Below are 14,095 nucleotides of genomic sequence, written 5' to 3'. Positions count from 1 at the left end.
CAAAGTGGAGAAGTTCAGACTCCCAGGGCACAGATGGAGGAGGGAGAGCAGCGAGGAGGGTCCCTAAGGGTGGTGCCCTCCCTCTGGAATGTCTTAACATCCGGAAGTATAGCTGTAAGATTGCTTGTGGGCCTATGAGGACACAAGGGTGCATCAAATACGAGCCACATCCAGGAACAGAGTCATTCCAAGACACAGGCCAAAACCAACAGCCAGGAACTGCATCTACCTACAGACACATCGGTTCGCCCAAACAATGCTTTCTTAAGAGAGAGGGATGGGGGAATCTCAAACCAACTAATTAACTTGAATGTCTAGCCCCTGCCTCCACTTCGTGTGTGCTGAAACTAGAGATGTATGCTGCTATGCCTTTTGACTCTGGAGAGTCAAACTCAAGTCTTTACATGAGCGAGGCAAGCTCTCTGCCAACTGAGCGTGCATGCCACAGCACAGATGTGGGGGTCAGAGGACAATCCGCAATGCCTTCCCAACTTGTTTAAACAGGGGCCCTTTGTGGTCTTTCCAATAAGTATGTCAAGCTAGCGGGCCTGTGAACTTTCAGGGGTTTTCCTGTCTCCCCACCTTCCTGCTCCCCTCTCCCACCTTCCCATAGGGGGCTTATACCATCACACCCAGCTGTTCGTACATCCTGGGATTTAAACCCAAGCTCTCGTGTTTTGCACGGTTAGTGCTTGCCTTCGCTGAGTCTCCTCTAAAGCCCCAGACCATACTTTTTAATACTGTGAAACCAACCACTAAAATGATGAGATTTCACCCTTTAAAACAAAATCCCAGGAATGACAGAAATAGCCCCGTGGTCAAGCACGCCTGCTGCTCCTTCAGGGTTCCACGTTCTGTTTCCAGAACTCATGTCAGACTTCTCACAGCATCCAGGAACTTCAGCCCCAGGAGATCCCATGCCTTCTTCCAGCCTCCAAATACAACCGCATTTACACAGACACTTGCATACACATAACTAAAATTACGTTGTAAAATAAAACATAACTCTTAAAAAGAAAGGGAAATTGCGACTTTCTTTGGAAAACAAAGTTTTGACAAAACTAAGCTGCACACTTCACGGCATGGACACCTCAGACAGACATACACCCCTGCACCCAGCCACAGTTCTCTGCCTCCTCCCCTCCCTCTGCCCACCCTTGCCCTAAGGCCAGGCTCTATAACAAGTGTTGCCTGCATGGGGCTTCCTGCTGGACCCTTCTGTCTGCATTCATGTTGCTGTGTTCTACGTTACTCAAGGCTCTCAGCCTGCACCTGTTTGAACCTCCCACAGGTCACTGGGTTGTGTGTGAACATAGCTGAGGCATTGACCTCAAACTTGCCATACACTAGTGTGGGAGTTCCTGCTGCCATCTCTCACCTGGGCCACCTGCTAATAAACCCCTATTCTCTCTTTCACATCAGGCTCAGAGATTCCCAAAGAGCCTTTCTCTGACGCAGTCCCCTGGTGCCACCCAGCTCACCTGCCCCTCATCCACCCCAGTTGCCACACTATGCTTCTTCGGTCTGCCAACCCTAAGTCATAAGTCTCCTATTGTGTCTAGCCTGGGGATGTAATTCCTGCACATCATACAATTACGGCCAATGGGGAATTTGTACAGCTTCCGCTGGTTATTCAGATTTAAGATGTAGGAGAGTTCACGCCAATGACAGACAGTCAGAAGTGCAAATGTGGTGGGAAGAGGGCTCTGCAGAAGGGACTCAGCTGACGTTCTGCATTTCGGAAGGTTCCCATGACCATCAGTGTGGCCCTACGTCTAACCACATTCCTTCCTGTATATAGGAGGAGGCTGAAGAAGAGAGGACATAGAAGATGAGATGGGGATGTGGCCCTGGAGACAGAGGTCAACATGTTGCAGCCACAAGGACAATCAGCAACCATGAAGAACTGGAAGAGAGAGAACTCAGCCCTGCAGACAGCTGGAGCTCAAGCAGGCTCCATTGACTGTAGACTTCGGCCACCAGAACTGCACGAGAATGAATTTTGATCTTTGCGAGTCATTTGTTACATCTGCAGCATCAAGAAAGCCATGCTGGGACCAACGGTTGGCCTGGTAAAGAGGAGCCATTTTGAGAGGCATAAAAGAGGAAAAGCAGAGGACCTCCCAGGATCTGCTGTGTATGTGGCAGGGAGGGAAGCCAAGGAAGTGGAAGGAAGACCATGGGCTATGAGGAATGAGGGTTTGGTGGGAACCCTTCAGGCCTCCACACTTATGACTCATCCCTGGTTCCCAGGGCACTACTAGACCTGGTGGGGACCAAGCAAATGCTTACAGGCTGAGTGAACACTTGACCCCCAAGCCTCAGGACATGTCCTCTGAGAGCTGCGTGATGGCAAAGACGAGAAGGGCCGTCCCCACCCACTGGTGTGTGCTGAGAATGTTTACAACAGCAAGAGTTACTTCCATGGATGGTTCCCATGTATGTGGTTTTAGAGGAGACAGGCGTCTCAAATCTGTCTTTATTAATAGACGCCTTTGAATGAGCATGGGAATTAACCCCTGAGGGGTTAACAGAGGACAAGCTAACCTGGGAGTCTGATTTACTGGATTTCTGGCATCCTTTTTCTGGAGGGGTAACTTCAGACAGGATGCCAACATTTTCTGAGTCTCCAGTCCCTCAGCTGTAAGTGGGGTGAGCCTGTCACCCCTTCTCTACCACAACTGCTACAGAAGCACATGAGGCCTGGGGCATCCTTAGAACTAGAGCACACATCGTTGGTGGGCCTCAAGTCAAGATCTTCATGTATTCTGCTTGCTTTCCAGTGAGGAGACTGAGGCTCAGAGGATGAAGAGGCCTTCCAGGAATACACAGAGTCTAGGAATCAGAACCACATGAAGGGCACTAGAAACTGGAGACCTAGGGAGCAGTGGCATCTGGCCTAAGGTCACTCAGCCAGATAGAAAGGGTGCTGCGGACTCAGAGATAATATGAGCTAAGATAAGGTGTGAAGCCAATTTACTCAGGTCTTCTTACAGGACCAGAGCCCTCAACTTGACAGGATTCTCAGAGTTGTTTGATGTGTTCCTTGACAACCAGCACCCTATAAATCATCTCTGTTGGATGCCATGAAATGCACATTTGCCCCCAAAAGCAAGGGCTGACCAGTGGGAGACCATCATCTAGGCATCAGGATCACCCCCAAGATAAGTGGCTACCCCACCTCCAAAGCCAATGAATGACCGTTTCCTAAGTCAATGTGGAAATACAGTGGGAAAGCATCTCCAAGACCAGTGTGTGGCCATTCCCACACCAATGCATGAGCCCACCTGACAACAAAATATTACCATCCCCAAGAACAATGCATGGCCATTCCCACACCAAAGCATGAACCCACCTGACAACAAAAGATTACCATCCCCAAGACCAATGCGTGGCTACTCCCATACCAATGCATGACTCCACCTGACAACAAAAGATTACCGTCCCCAAGACCAATGGATGACCACCCAAGATCAATGACAATCTCTAAGGAGAGATGACCACCTAAGACCAGCGGTTGATGGTGATAATTGGTCTTGTCAACTTTATGGGACTTAGAATCACTGTGGAAATGAATCCTTATGCTGGCCTGTGAGGGATCATCTAGATTTGATTAATTGAGACAAGAAAACCCCCTCAAATGTGGGTGCCACCATGCCACACACTGGAGTCCTGGCCTGAGAAAAAGGAACAAGAGCTGAGTGCACCCATCACCCTCCGCTTCTTGACTGGGGATACAAGGTGACCAGCAGTCTCAAGCTCCTTCTGCCATGGTGCCTCTGCAATGGTGGACTGCACCAGGAGCACTTGATGTGGGAGTGATTTCTTTCTAATCTGTTGCTTTCATTAGTTAATTAATAAAGAAACTGCCTAGGCCCATTTGATAGGCCAACCCTTAGGTGGGTGGAGTAGACAGAACAGAATGCTGGGAGAAAGAAGCCGAGTCAGGCAGTCGCCATGATTCTCCCACTCCAGACAGACGCAAGTTAAGATCTTTCCTGGTAAGCCAGCTCATGGTGCTACACAGAATATTAGAAATGGGTTAGATCAATATGTAAGAGTTAGCCAGTAAGAGGCTAGAACTAATGGGCCAAGCAGTATTTAAAAGAATACAGTTTCCGTGTAATTATTTTGGGTATAAAGCTAGCCGTGTGGGCGGCTGGGTGCCAGGAACTTAGCCTGCCACTCATCACTACAAGCACTGTCTGTCCATAAGCTGACTGTGTCATGTCTTATGTCACAACCACCAGGCAAGCAACTAACGCATTGACCATCCCTCAACCTGAAGGTCCGCTGCCGCCATGACCAGGTTGATCATCCCCAAGCTCTCGGGTGATCAGCCTGAGGCTAGTCTCTGATCACACTGAGGTCATCAACAGACCTTCCCCCAAGACCACTGACCCCAATAATGCCACACAAGGGGCTCAGCCCAAAGAAAGCGGTGCTCATTAACAGAATGTTGGAGGATGAACAGTTTAGTATGCATCCCAGATCCGGCTGTCTAGAACCAGCAGAGGAAAATTGACAAGGGAACAAGGCACACACTATGAGCTAATTTTTACTGGGTTTTTTCCAGGACTTTGATTTCCTGCTGCCAATGGCAAGTGTATCTGTTTTTACATGTAATTTTTATTAATAAAAATCAGTTCCCTTTCCTAACTCAATAAATATTAAAAAGATCTCTCAAACACACCAGTCTGGAGAGTACCCTGTCGAGAGTCTGATAGTGGTCTGTGTCCCTACCCCAAGCCTGTCCAGCCTGGAGAGCACTGTGTGGGGAGTCTGCTGGTGGCCTGGGTCCTACCCCATGCCTGTCCAGTCTGATGTCTTGAAGAAGGCCTAGTATTCTGGCCCCAACTCTCATTCAGCAAGGCTGTGATTGTCAAAACCAAACAGGCTGGCCAGGTGGTGGTGGCCACGCCTTTAATCCCAGCACTCAGGAGGCAGAGGCAGGCGGATCTCTGTGAGTTCGAGGCCAGCCTGGTCTACAAGAGCTAGTTCCAGGACTGTAACCAAAAGCTACAGAGAAACCTTGTCTCGAAAAATCCAAAAAAAAACCAAACAGGCTTTCTACTGTGGGACAGAAGGAAGTTCCCATAGACGACTCAGTCCGTGCCTCAGTGTCTCTGCAAGGGTACAGAGCCCAGCCATACTTTGGACACCAAGTAAAGTTGCCAGTGTTCAGATCTCAGCAAATTATAGAGTGAGGATTAACCTCTTCTTCCTCTATGTTCAGCTCCTTTGCTATTTGGCTGATGGTGAAACAGCCACTGGAAATGGAAATTAAAAGTTAAACATGTATTACAATCCAAAGCTAACCTCTACTACTTTTAATTTTTAAGGCATTTAGCACTCTGATGTGTCCAAAGCTGGGGTATCGTACGAAACGCAAGTGGGCATCGTACTCTCATTGGTAAAGCTGGCCCCTTGCCCTCCGCACCTCCTCACATGGGAGCCAGAAGCTGCAGGCACTTCCTGTGCATGCATAATTCCAACCAGGTCTGTGGCTTAAACTCATCAATTCTGCAACTTCCAGCCCAAGAACTGTCACATGTCCATCCGAGTTGTGCTGGTGACAATCAGGAGAGAACAGGGACTGGGATACAGCTAAGCAGGTAAGAGTGTTCACTCTGCAAGCATGAAGTCCTGAGTTCGAACCCCCAGGATCACACAAAAAAGCCAGTATCAACCGTATGTGCCTGCAATTCCAGGATTGAGGAGGTGGGTCCTGAGAGCTCATTTGCTGACCCAGGTAGGCAAAACCCTGTCTCAGAGAAATGATGTAGAGAGGGACAAATGAAGACATTGAAGGTCCTGCTCTAACCTTCACCTGCATGCACACAGCTATGCACACTGGCACACTGATACACTGCACCTGCCTCTCACACACTTTCCCACAGACACAGAGGGAAGAGGGATAGGAAGAATGGTAAAGAAAGGCTGATCCAAACCTAGAGGGAACCTGACTTGGATGAAAGACATGGCAGTATGTCAACATCAGCTCCCTGCCATTCCCAAACCCACCTTGTTCTAACACACACACACACACACACACACACACTTTGAGCTTGCCACCAGAATACTCCAACATGAATGCTTTTGCAAGGATGCTGTCCATAAAACTGTTAGCTCCCAGGAGGTCCAGTTGGACCATCCAGCCATCACCACGCAACCTCTCTTCAGGGACAAGCCCAGTCTCCTGCTGATCTGAGAGGAAGCAGTACATAGATCAGACCTGCGACTCCTGGGGCACCTCTTGACAAAGCCTGCTAAGCTGCGACACCACTGGCCCTCTCAGAGGCTGAAGTCAGAGCTGAACAAACCTTGGAACATTATGGGAAAGGAGCCTGACTTCCCTGACCACAGAGCTGTGCAATAGCTGTGACCAAAACACCTGAGAAAGCACCTTAGCTAGAGAAAAGACCTGTTTGAGCTCATGGATCTAGAAGGGTTAGTGCACACTGTTTGTTCCCATGTGCTTAGGGACAACATGGTTGCAGGAGTGTGAATCAGAAGAGCTTCCTCAACCCACAGGGGACAGGAAGTAAAGAGGAAGGAAGACACCAAGGACCAGGTATAGCCTCCAAAGGAGTACTCCCAGGGAATCCCCACTTAAAGTTTCCAGAACCTTCCAAAATAGCACCACTGGCTGAGGACCAAGTGTTGAACGTGTGAGCTTCTGAGAAATGCTTCCTGTTCAAATCACAGCAGGCTGTGTCTGATTGGAGCCATTCTCTCGAGACCAGCGAGGATGCTGTCTAGCTCTGCGTCTTGGGCAGTGGTTTTCCATATTGATCTCCCATTTTCTAAAAGGGTGAGAGCTGTGTGTGGCAGGGGTGGGCCAGGGGTGGGCCAGCACTGTGTGGAAGTGTGTGGAGGAGACACTAATCTCCTCCCTGCCTCCTGCCCCCCCCACACACACCTCTATCAGCTCCTGCTTTGTGCCTTCTGGAGCAGCCCCTTCTGGAAAGGTCTATTTGTAGAGCATCCTTGTACTGGGGTCCATATTTCCCTAGCTCTCTTAGCATTTCAAAATACGTATTTGTTGTTGTTTGTTTGTTGCTGTGGTTTGTTTGGGGAGCGTGTGTGTGTGTGTGTGTGTGTGTGTGTGTATGTGTGCCACAATACACCTGTACAAAGTCAGAGGACAACTTTGTGGAATGAGGTCAAGGGGTTAAACTCAGGTCATCAGGCTTGATCGTTACTGGCTGAGCCATTTCGCTAGCCCACTCTGAGCATGTGGGGCAGAAGGGTATGGTCCTTGTTGAGTGTCAGCCACTCTCCTTCTTCCCGTAGAGCAATTCCTGTTCATGTCTCTCTCTTCCCAGGAAGTGAGGAGCTATGGCTGGACCTGCGCTTCCCACACTTGACTGAGATGGAGTGACCTGGACAGACTGTCTGAGCTCCACAGAGCCCTGAAGACTTGGCCTGTGGGGCCTTGTTCCCCCTCTGAACCTAACTTCGCATCTTTTGGGACTTTTCTCTTGACCTAAACTGGCCCAGTCAGTTTCTGGGGCTCAGATGAAGATCCTGCAAAAGTCAAATGCCCTCAATTGGATGTACGCTGGGCTACACTTTGAAGGGCTAGGTAGAGGGAGTGGCAGGCAGGGAGAACTGGACATAGAGCCAAGTGACCAGCTTCAAACACCTTTAATGAGTCTACCCTTTCCTCTTCTGCAAAGTGAGGGGTCAGGCCATTGACCTCTGACCTCAGTGCCTCTTATCCCTCTGTAAGCCTGACAGGTCGAGCACAATTCCAGGGGGAGGAAAACCAGAGCCAACTTTCCCCGCTGCCTGCAAGATAAAGACTAAGTTCATCCCGTAGTGCATGAAGCCTCCCGACGAAACCACAGCAGCCACCCCTCTGCCCCTGAGAAGGTCCCCACACATCTTTCCTTCCACCTCTACACTTGCCCTTCTTTTGTACCTCAACACTAGTGGCACTGCTCTCCATTTGCTGGGCAATCGGTATCACCGGAAGGACCCTGTGAGCCAGACATGGTGACAGAAATCCAAACGCCACTGAATTCCTACAGGCAGGCATAACGCCTCATCCATGGAGGCCTCTCGGGCTTGAAGACATTAAGTCACTAATTCAAATTTCCCTGCAGGGAAGAGGCAAGCTAAAGAGACATCCCTGCTTCTCCCACCCTGAGGAGAACCAGTATAGATGGGCATGAAGTACATCAAAATGCAGCCTCTCTTCAATACCATCAAGAGTTGTGTCTTACCCAACTTTATTAAATTCCAGCCAAATAGTTTTATCTGCTAAAACTTCAAGTCTGAATCATGATATTCACTTGCTATAAAAAAATATTGGAGTGACTGGAGAGGGAGGTGGCTCGGTAGGTAAAAGTGTTGCTATGCCAATGTATGGACCTGAGTTCAAATCCCTAGAACTCACATAAAAAGCCAGGAGTGGCTGTGTGCATCCCTGTGTCCCTAGACCGATGAATGAATGAATGAATGAATGAATGAATGAATGAATGAATGAATGGGGTTTGGTGGCCACCAGACTAGCCTGGTTCAGTGAGAGACCCTGTCTCAAAAGAGTAAGGGCAAAGAGTGATGAAGCAGGACACCCAATGTCTTCCTCTGCCCTCTCCGTGCATGTGTGCGCATGCACACACACACACATGTGCGCTCACACGTGCACACACACAGACACATACACAGGCCTAGGCACCAGTATGCACATGTACACACATGCACACACACACAGGCCTAGGCACCAGTATGCACATGTACACACATGCACACACACACAGGCCTAGGCACTAGTGTGCACATGTACACACAAGCACACACACAAGCACAGAAAATATCAGAGCCGTTAACTTTTCATCCACACTAAACGGGCCTCCCTTTGTCTCAAAGAGAAAGGTTAGCGTATAAGTATAAAGGGAATAACTTCCACTGTAAGTTTCGATACTGTTTAAAACAAGACGGCTTTACGGAACTATAATTCACAAACCACACAACTCATGCATTTAAACAATATATTGTGTTATCAATGTCAGCAGATCGCCCTTATCCCAAAAGAAGCCCACGTGTGTTGGGGTCATCTCACCGCACTCACCCCATTCTCCTTCTCCTGATCAGTCTTTTGTTGCCTTGGAAACCATTAATCTATTTTCTGTCTCTGGTGAATATTCCCATTTTGGATATTTCAGTCCTTGCCTCCCACCTTGTTGATTCTTTCATTGTTGGCCACTGTGTGTGCTCATGACCTTATGGGGAGCCTGCTTTCTCCGGCCTCACTGTAGAAGCTCTGAGATTATACGTGTGAGCCAGCACACCCAGCTTGATGTGGATGTTGGAGACGTACACTCAGGTCTTCATGCTTGTGTAACAAGTGCTTCCCCCACTGAGCCATCTCCCTAAGTCCTGTGTTCTGTTTTTGAAATTTTTATGAAGGGCATAAATATCAAACAGATAAAAACTTTTAAAGGAAGTAGGGAGGTGGAAATGGGAAAGGACAGACAATGGGAAAACCAAGACATCAACAAGAGTGACTTACAGGGACCAGGGTGGGGACTGACTAGCCTCCCCTCTCTCCATTAAATCAAGCAACACTAAAGTAGGTCCCATGGGACCTGGCTTGTCTATGAGAATCTATACTGTCCCACAGTCAGGTCCTCGCAGCCAGCCCTCTCATCCCCACAGCCTCAGAGCCAGGGATAGACACCTCCAGGGAGTACAGCCAGGTTGCCAGCCCCAGCCGGGACAGAGGGATCAGCAGGTCAGGCTCAGATGCTGGGACCACGACAGGCCTGCCCATCCATCACAGGATCTGACACTTGTCCCTGCCTGCCAGATGTTCCTGCTGACATTTCCCGGGTCTCCATCAGCATGAGGACCACGTCGGGGAATGTCCCCAGTCACAAATTAGCATTCACATAAATAACGGAGAGTCCGCCACTAAAGAAGAAAAATGAGTCTTGCTGCAGGAACATTTGCCACCATCTCAACAAGCGCAAATTTCTTTCTGAACTACCACATCTTACCAGCTGGGCCACAGCACACAGCGGCCTTGTGATGCAGGGTGCAGAAGCATGCACAGGGTAGCGTCCGAATGCCGTATTCCACAGGCCCTACTCTGGGCTGGCACCCAGCTGGGGCAGCTCATGCTGATTCAATCCAAAATCTCTGTGTAGACATCACCAGCCTTCCTGGAGGCCTGCACAAGCCCCCTTTCTGACCGTGCCCTGGAAGCTGACCCTAGACTGCACAGTCTGGTCAGTGGGCTGGGCTGGCATGAGCTCTCTCTTGTCTAGGTGTGCCAACATATAGAAGGCCAGGAAATGTGGCCAAAGCATCATCAGCCACCAACACCCAGAGACATCGTTATCTACACCATGTGGGACAGCCCCTCCCCCAGTAGACTCAGAATTAGCAGATAAAGCCTTTGAGGATGCGATCCAGGGCCACAGGACCTGGAAAGCCTAGCACCACCCTGTTGACATTTGCAGCAGGCTCACCTCACACACAGCGGTTCTATTAAATGCCCAGGAGGAAGCCACGAAGAGCAAACAGCCTCAAAGTTCCAAAAGCCGAAGTCTAAGGCCATGAGAGTAGTGTGTTGAGTCTTTCTGAGTCCTCTCTACCCAGCCTGTACACGGCATGATCTTCCCTTGTGTGTATGTGGGTCCAGTCTCTTCTTATTAGGACACTGGTCCCATTGATTAGTAGTCTCATATTTTAATCAGCTCTTTAAAGATCCTCCTTCCAAGTGAGGTCACAATCTAAAGTCAAGGTGATGGGGACAGGGACTTGGAGAAGAGGCAAGATTCAGCACACACAGTCACTTTGTGCAGAATCCACGCACACCACACAGAATCCACATACAACACATAGAATTCACACACACCAGATAGAAGCCACTCACCTCACAGAATCCATACATGCCACACAGACTATACACACACCGCACAGAAGTCACACAATACACATAGATGCTACATACACCACACAAACTATACGCATACCACCCAGAAGCCACACACATACACACCACACAGAAGCCATGCACACTATACAGAAATCACACACACAGAATCCACACACACCACATAGAATCCACACACACACACACACACACACACACACAGAAGCCACACTGGTGGCTAGGCACCAGCACAAAGCTAAGCTTAGGCAGCAAGAAGGGGTCCTAGACACGTGACACTCAAGACACTTCCCTGTGCATCAAATATCAAACACACAAGAGAGCTACAACTCTAGTAAGATCTGAGCATTCCCAGAGATGGTCACAGGCGATCCCTCCAGAATGGAGCATTCTCATCTATAGGACACAGAACAGTAGACAAAGGCCTAGATGCCACGTGGCCAAGGGGCAGTGAACAGGAGCCAGGGCCAGCCCAGCTCTGCTTTCTATGAGTACGCGCCAGAACCCTGTTCCAGAACCCATGCTTCCACCACTGTGAGGAACATGGCTTCATCCCAGAGGTGTCTAGAGCTCCTAAGAGAATCCCTACTTGTTCAGACGCTTCAGCATTTTCTGAGTGATCCCAAGGCAGAGTCCACACAGCTACCGGCAGCCATCAATAGCTTATACCTTCAGAGATGCAGCTCATCCTGTCTCTAAATGGCAGAATCAGAGAAAGTGCTCAGTGCTGGAAAGAGAGGCAGAAGGCCAGTTCCTACTGCTTCCCATGTAGGCTCCTCCAGCAGGGTCTAGTGGTCAGAAAGGACGTGTGCACACCAAGGGCCTTGTTGGTGGACAAAGGCTGGCTGATAGGTAGGGAGCATACAGCCTCACCCCCAACCTAGAATTCCCTTCATATGGGGTAGTGAGTGGTACAGGTCCCAGTGGTCCCAGAGGGAGGTGGGCCCAGGATGCCTGGCCTGTGTCCACAGGGTTGTGTCCCACAGAGGAGAGAGCGGACACACAGACCACACTGAGGAAATACATATGGGAGAAAGTCTGCCATTAGTCTGCCATTCCACTGTGGAGTGTGGGATCAGTCACTCCTCTTCCCAAGGTATTGCTGAGATTCAGACGGGACGCATCTTGTGTATTCAGTGTGCTAGGGTACCCACATCTGGGCATTTTCTCAAAGGACCTTGACTTCCACTTGCCACTATAGACTGTCACTTGCCTGGGTCTCTGAGCCTTGAATCCCTCTCTAGGCATCTCTCTCTCTCTCTCTCTCTCTCTCTCTCTCTCTCTCTCTCTGTCTGTCTGTCTGTCTGTCTGTCTGTCGGTCTGTGTGTGTGTGTCTGTCTGTCTGTCTGTCGGTCTGTGTGTGTGTGTGTGTGTGTGTGGTTACACAAGAGGCTGGTGACCTGCCTATCGTTGGTTCCTTCCCTTCTGATCCACCCTTCCTGCTCTGGTCTCCAGGGCCCTCCATGGTATCCGGGGCAGGCTGACCGCCGACCGTCCTCTGCCCGCCTGCCCAGCTGCCACTCTCAGGCTGGGCAACCCTGCCAGGACCCAAGGCTGTCTGCTGCCTCTTCTTGTCCAGATTTCCCAAAACAAAAACCAGGCCACGCCATCTGACGGAAGAACGCGTCTGGTTTATTTATGGGAGAGATGGGGTTGTCCGGGCCAGGCTGTCTGGGCTGGAGCCAGGCTGCTCTGTGGGCCTTTAGAGGCTGTCCATCGTGTGTCCTCGTCTGGCATGTGGTGATCTGGGAAGAATGTAAGGAAGCAGGATCTCCAAGAGTTTGAGAGTACCCACTGGTGACATTGGGCTGTTTCTTCATCCTAGAGAAAGGACAGCAGCCCACATGTCTCAGAAACTCCTTTTGGGTCATCAGGGCCTAGTTGGAGACCCTGAATATGGTCTTGGTGATGACCGACAGGATTGCATCCAGAATATGGCAACCTCCAGTACACCTCACATCACTGGACCATGTTGAAGATCCAGGGAGGCTGCCCTTTGGATTAGGTGTGGCATGGGATCTTGTCCCTCACAGAGGACTGGCTGCCAGCCGTCACACTAAAAGACAAAGGCAAGTCCCAGGATATGAAAGGTTGTACCAGTGCCCTTGGCTGCCACAGCCCTACCACCACTGCTCACACAGACACCCAGGGTACAGAGTGGTACCCATGCTGAGGCACAATTCTAAAAAAAGAGCTGAAAACGCTCTTCAAGTGTCCATGGCCCCAGGAAGACACTTCAGTCATAAAGTGCTTGTCCCATAAGCACCTGAATCCAATCCCTGGAACACATGAGAAAACACCAGGCATGAAAGTGCACACTTGTAATCACAGTGTTAGGGACATGAGGACAGATGAATCCCTGGGACTGGCTGGCCAACCAGTCCATCCTGCTTGGTGAGCTCCAGACCAGTGAGAAACTGCCTTAAACAAGGTGGATCACATGTACGTATACACACACACACACACACACACACACCAGCAACAATATAGCCGAAGCAGTGATCTTGGACAGAGGGTCCTCACCTGGACAGAAGTCCATCCCTTCTCTCCTCTGACCTTCTACCCTGATATTGTACAATTTTTTCCTTGCTGCATAAAATGGCTGTGACCATATCATAGCCATCAAGAAGCAGAATCAACTTTGGGTCCATAGTCACAGCAATCAAATAAGCAGACCAACACAGTGATGGCTACAGAAATAATACTATTAATAGTCTTATTAATGTCATAGGTATAACTATTACTATTTCCTATAAGAAGGGGTGGGATCACCAAACACTCACCCTGGAATTCCACCCACCATTCCCTCCAGCTTCCCGGGTGTGTGAGGTTTTGGGGTGATAGAGTTCACAGAAAGGAGAAGACTAAAAAAGGCTGGACTCCATGACACAGCTCCCTGAAGTCATCGTTAGTGATAGCATGGGACTTTTGTGGTGATACAGATGCTTGGGGTCACCTATGTTCTGGAAGGACCCTCTCACCCATGCTCCTGTATAACTAACCACTTAGCCAAGCTAGACTTGGGTGGGGCTGGGACTTTGCTCTGTCATCAGTGCCCTCTCCAGCTTGAGCAGACCTCTATTTGTGTTCCCCAGAAAAGGTAACACAATGCTGGCCTGTGGACCCCACTGGGCACCCCCACTCTCCACCCCGATCTCAGGGTGCTTGTGACTATGAACTTGTCCCCAA

At 49.7% G+C, this 14,095-nt stretch overlaps 1 protein-coding gene across 1 annotated transcript in view; it reads right to left on the bottom strand.

Annotated features, from left to right (window-relative positions):
• The window catches only part of Adamts2 (ADAM metallopeptidase with thrombospondin type 1 motif 2), a 198,748-nt gene that overhangs the window by 134,463 nt on the left and 50,190 nt on the right, over nt 1-14,095 (bottom strand). The window lies entirely within an intron of this gene.

Source organism: Chionomys nivalis, chromosome 7, assembly GCF_950005125.1.
Source record: "Chionomys nivalis chromosome 7, mChiNiv1.1, whole genome shotgun sequence".
NCBI lineage: Eukaryota > Metazoa > Chordata > Mammalia > Rodentia > Cricetidae > Chionomys > Chionomys nivalis.
The sequence above is the reverse complement of the archived record's forward strand: the minus strand, read 5'-3'. Positions and strand labels throughout refer to the sequence as shown.